This window comes from Monodon monoceros, unplaced genomic scaffold, assembly GCF_005190385.1.
Source record: "Monodon monoceros isolate NGI ecotype Baffin Bay Population unplaced genomic scaffold, NGI_Narwhal_1 Super_Scaffold_21, whole genome shotgun sequence".
In the NCBI taxonomy this organism is placed as follows: domain Eukaryota; kingdom Metazoa; phylum Chordata; class Mammalia; order Artiodactyla; family Monodontidae; genus Monodon; species Monodon monoceros.
This window is the reverse complement of record NW_021703778.1, coordinates 65311495-65317494: the sequence shown is the minus strand read 5'-3', so window position 1 is coordinate 65317494 and position 6000 is coordinate 65311495.

The window sequence follows — 6000 nt, the reverse complement described above, 5'->3', positions numbered from 1 at the left end:
TCTAGAGTATTTTTAATTTCATTTATTGTGTTGTTCATCATTGTTTGTTTCATCTTTAGTTCTTCTAGATCCTTGTTAAATGTTTCTTGCATTTTGTCTATTCTATTTCCAAGATTTTGGATCATCTTTACTATCATTATTCTGAATTCTTTTTCAGGTAGACTGCCTATTTCCTCTTCATTTGTTAGGTCTGGTGGGTTTTTATCTTGCTCCTTCATCTGCTGTGTATTTTTCTGTCTTCTCATTTTGCTTATCTTACTGTGTTTGGGGTCTCCTTTTTGCAGGCTGCAGGTTCGTCGTTCCCGTTGTTTTTGGTGTCTGTCCCCAGTGGCTAAGGTTGGTTCAGTGGGTTGTGTAGGCTTCCTGGTGGAGGGGACTAGTGCCTGTGTTCTGGTGGATGAGGCTGGATCTTGTCTTTCTGGTGGGCAGGTCCACGTCTGGTGGTGTGTTTTGGGGTGTCTGTGGACTTGTTATGATTTTGGGCAGCCTCTCTGCTAATGGGTGGGGCTGTGTTCCTGTCTTGCTAGTTGTTTGGCATAGGATGCCCAGCACTGTAGCTTGCTGGTCGTTGAGGGAAGCTGGGTGCTGGTGTTGAGATGGAGATCTTTGGGAGATTTTCGCCGTTTGATATTATGTGGAGCTGGGAGGTCTCTTGTGGACCAGTGTCCTGAAGTTGGCTCTCCCACCTCAGAGGCACAGCACTGACTCCTGGCTGCAGCACCAAGAGCCTTTCATCCACATGGCTCCTTAATTTGGGATGATTCGTTGTCTATTCATGTATTCCACAGATTCAGGGTACATCAAGTTGATTGTGGAGCTTTAATCCGCTGCACCTGAGGCTGCTGGGAGAGATTTCCCTTTCTCTTCTTTGTTCTCACAGCTCCCAGGGGCTCAGCTTTGGATTTGGCCCCGCCTCTGCGCGTAGGTCACCGGAGGGCGTCTGTTCTTCGCTCAGACAGGACGGGGTTAAAGGAGCCGCTGATTGGGGGAATCTGGCTCACTCAGGCCGGGGGTGGGGGGTGGGGGGAGGAAGGGGTATGGATGCGGGGCGGGCCTGCGGCGCGCCGTGCGTTCTCCCGGGGGAGTTGTCCCTGGATCCTGGGACCCTGGCAGTGGCGGGCTGCACAGGCTCCCCAGAAGGGAGGTATGGAGAGTGACCTGTGCTGGCACACAGGCTTCTTGGTGGCGGCAGCAGCAGCCTTAGCGTCTCATGCCCGTCACTGTGGTCCGCGCTTTTAGCCGCGGCTCGCACGGGTCTCTGGAGCTCCTTTAAGCAGCGCTCTTAATCCCCTCTCCTCATGCACCAGGAAACAAAGAGGGAAGAAGAAGTCTCTTGCCTCTTCGGCAGGTCAAGACTTTTCCCTGGACTCCCTCCCGGCTAGGCGTGGCGCACTAACCCCCTGCAGGCTGTGTTTACGCCGCCAACCCCAGTCCTCTCCCTGCCCTCCGCTCCGACCGAAGCCCGAGCCTCAACTCCAGGCCCCGCCCGCCCCGGCGGGTGAGCCGACAAGCCTCTCGGACTGGTGAGTGCCAGTTGGCCCTGATCGTCTGTGCAGGAATCTCTCCGCTTTGCTCTCCGCACCCCTGTTGCTGTGCTCTCCTCCGTGGCTCTGAAGCTTCCCCCCTCCGCCACCCGCAGTCTTCGCCCGCGAAGGGGCTTCCTATTGTGTGGAAACCTTTCCACCTTCACAGCTCCCTCCCACTGGTGCGGGTCCAGTCCCTATTCTTTTGTCTCTGTTGTTTCTTTTTTCTTTTGCCCTACCCAGGTACGTGGGGGGTTTCTTGCCTTTTGAGAGGTCTGAGGTCTTCTGCCAGCATTCAGTAGGTGTTCTGTAGGAGTTGTTCCACGTGTAGATGTATTTCTGGTGTATCTGTGGGGAGGAAGGTGATCTCTGCGTCTTACTCTTCTGCCATCTTCCCGGAAGCCTCCTCTTAATTTCTTAAATGGAGAATCCATTAGTGTAGTTAATGAATAATTGGAAATTAATTAAAAACCCCCAATTCAGGAGAGAGGTAAGTTCTTTTAACGGATGAGGTCCAGAGCATAGGGGACACAAAGTTTAGTCTTGGATAGAGAGGAGTGAATGCGGTATTGATGAATAAAGATAGAAGAAAACTGACATACAAAATACAACAAAAGATAGCATCTTTCTGTGGGAAGCAATATGCACCTCCTTTCACACACTGGGCACCAGTGGGAATGCCTTTTTCTAACCTTGGCAGGTTGGGAGAGGGTGCTTCTCAGGTTTCCATGAAAGGAAATGTGACCGGGTCCCCTGTCCCACCTATTGGTCAGTTGAATTTGGGAAAACTGTTCCTTTATAGCCATCTCTGGTAATTCATTGTGCTAAATGGTGTGAAGCCTCTTCTGAGCTGAGCCGAGAGAAGATGCTAGCAGGTGAGGCTTGCCTTGATGGACTGACTGACAGGGTCGTAATGCATGGGTGAGTCTGCTTGGCCTAAAGGACTAGGAACAAAGTGAGCAAATTACAGTGGGGATCATCTGCTGAGAGTCAGGGAGTGTGGAACAGAGAGGGGCTGAGGATGGTGTGTCAAGGAAGTTGCTAAAAGAATTGCCTAATAGCATCAAGGCGCCCAGTGAAGTTCTTAACCCTTCTCTCCATATGTAAAAGGGAGATAAGGAATGATTTCCTGTTTCATTTTACCTAAAATATCACCACTTCTTTCACTCACTAGTACTACTGCAAAATGATTATGTGTCTGAGTTTTCCCAGGGACTCATGCATTTCAAACAGCTGGCCTGTAATATCAGGGATTCAGGAACAGTCAATATTTGTACAGCCTTGTGTTACTTAAGGTTGCAAATCATTGCCTCTCAGTAGAATACAAGCAGTTTCCTAATCTCTGAACGGGCTTATTTTTTTCTTGTTGCAGACTTTATCTTAGTCTTTTGTTGAGAAAGAAGCTAAAGTGGAAAGGCCTCCTTGACTTAGTGATTAACCCAGTTTCTGGAGAGAGACTCTCGGAGTGTGAATCCTGATTTCACTATTATAGCCCTGGGATCTTGCAAGCCACTCAACTTCTTTGGGTCTCAGTTTCCTCATCCTGCATAATGTGAATAATAATAGCATGGGCCCCATCACATTGTTGTGGGAATAAAATGACATAATCTAAACAAAGTGCCTTGCACAGTACCAGGATCCAGTAAACACTGAATGCATCCTGGCTGTATGTAACATGTGTATTATTAATGTTAAAAGATGCTGGGTAGTCTATGAATTACTAAAAAATAAATCAGAAGTTTAGAGCTTGAGAGAAGAGATGCTTGAGATCATTTATATGAGGATGGTAAATATCTAGCCTATTTTCCACCCGCAACACACAGCAGATATCACTAATCAATCCTGAAATTCTTTCCTGCGGAACTCAATTAGGAGTTCAGAATCCTCCAACATGATATTTTATGTGATCGCTACCAACTGATTAGAGTTGACCCTTAAAATGAAACCCATTTGCCACCCCTAGTTGTACTCAACAGGCGAGGAAGTGACCTTCCTAGTGTGACCCAGGTGTTTAGTGTCAGAGCCTGGACAAAAATAGAGCCTCTTCTTGCATTGTTCACTATAGCCATCACTGTATAATTTGCAGCTTTATATAATACAAAACCTTAAAAGGATCTAAAAAACCTCTTTGAAGGAAAAGGGCAGTTGGAAGAAAATTTGGGGGCTGAAGGAAATGGGAAATGGGAAGTTATTATTTTCTAGAACTCTTTTCAAACTTCATTATTGGTTGCAGTTTGGATAATGCAAAAAATTAAGGTGACTGCAGAAACCATACATTCTGCACCATTCCAAGAAACTTTGTTGACTAATTCAACAAACATATATTTGGTAGAAATGAGATTGCATGGAGAAAGAGGTTCCTCTCTATCCTAGACAGAGAGAAAAAGAAAGAATTCCTACAAGAGAGATACGGGCAAAACTGGGTACATCAGTAATGTTCATTTCAGTAAAGGCATGTACAGGGTACCGTGCAGAACAAAGTGGTCAGTTCTACTCAGGGGAATGGGAATCAGGAAGACTGTTTGACCTGAAACTTCAAGGAAAAAATAACCTCATAACCAAGAGATCCTGGAAAATGTTAGCAACATTGTTACCGGCAAGATGGAAGTTACATTTTTAGGGGATGAAATATTTGTGGACTTGAATTTACTTTGTTAAAAGTTACTCGTAATAGTCCGTGTGGTTTTGTTAAGGAGAGGCCATAGTGAATGCTGCTGCCTGCCGTAAGACTAATGTCACAAAGCAATGTTTGCCACACTCACATCTTCAGGAGCAGATTTTTTTGCATATTTGCCTGAGGGGCAAATACACTTCCTAGTCTAACTGACTCTCCTTGCGTGTCTGTAGGGCTGATGTCAAGGAGTTCACAATCTGACACAGCATGGTGTAAGGGTTCACATAGGTTTGAACTCTGTAGGCTCAAACCTGTGTGAACCCTGTAGGCTCAAACCTGCAAGACCAAACTGATCCTTTACCCTGTTTGACGTCATGGTCTTAAAATCAAATTTGCGTACCCTCGTTCTTTCATTGTTAAACACTCTCTGGTTATTGTTCTGCTGTTTAGGTAAGGGAAGAAGGTAAAGAGCCTCTATCCTGAAAATCCTGGTCTATAAACAAACTGATGGTGGCTGCAGACCAGCCATCCAGATGCCATTGGTCAACTGGTGGACAATGAAACCTAGGGCCAAGTAGGTTACCCAACCTGTTAAGGCTAAAATTGTTGGACTGACTTCTAAAAGTGTTTTTCCATTCTCTTTACCAGGGATAAGGGGAAATGCATTCATTTAGAGAGGTCGAGAAAATCAAGCTTGCCTAGAGCTTCATGGCTAATGAAAGGCTCTACCCCAATGTGGACCATGGCAGAATATCATTGACCCAAATCCTATGCTGAATCAACACCACTGAGGGATACTGACCTAGCTTCCACATGGCCTTTGCTTTCTCCTTTTACATTTGGATTTAGGTTGCTGCAGATGCCAAGAGACAAAGGTTCCTCTGGGTCAAAGACTTGGTGTGAAATGTGCAATCACTCCATTAGGAGCCATTGACATGAAATTTGAGGCTGAGCCTGGGATGCCCTTGGATAGTATCAGATGTAGATTGGACTCTTTCAGAGGAAATTTAGCTAAGACAAGTGTCAGTCTTACCCAGTGGTAGCTCTTAGTGCTTGAGACCACCATGGGGTTGGGGGTAAGATTGGAAGTTAAGATAGATTAGGAGGAATGGCGCATTTCAGGGTACAGTATGAGGGAGGGGGCAGGAGTGGACAGAGGTGCATGGATACCGTGGATACCGTGGGCAGGATAACAGTCTAGAGTCCCTTCAAATGTTGTTGAACACTTATTTGGAGGAACAGCCTGCCTCGGGGAAGAGCAATGAGGCAGGTCTGTCACCACCAAGAGCCTGTCCTCTCTGGTCTGGGCAACTCGGATGTGCATCCAAATTTGTAGACCCCTCTCAGCAAAGCAAAACTCTAAGGCAGCCGAGGTATGTACTGCCTGTTGTTACCAGAGCACACCTCTTGGGGCTCTACATCCTACGTCAAGCAGTTTATAACGACATACAGTACAATGCTGCAGTAACTATAATGTTCTCCGCATCACTGCGTTTCTGGTGGGCCTTCAGTACCTTGTATAGAGGGCTGCCCTGGGGGGAATGACTGGCTGGCAATTCCTATTAGAGAGAACCAGTAGTGCCCGGGAAGAAAAGCCAGGATGTCTGCTCTGAGCCCGCACGCTGGCTCAGCTGCCAGAGAGGAGGGGTCTCTGAGGCCCCTTTCATCCAGCTGAGCATGGGTGGGCAGGGCTGAGAGCAGAGTCCTGAGAACAGAAGAGCAGCCAGGAGGCTGAAGCAGCCAACTCTGGCTGCAGGGCTGGGCTCACCAAACGATGGTCCTATTGTGCTAATTGTCCTGAAGTAGAACATCTTAAAACGTGATAAAAATATAATTTTTAAAGAAATATGAGTCTCAGTATTC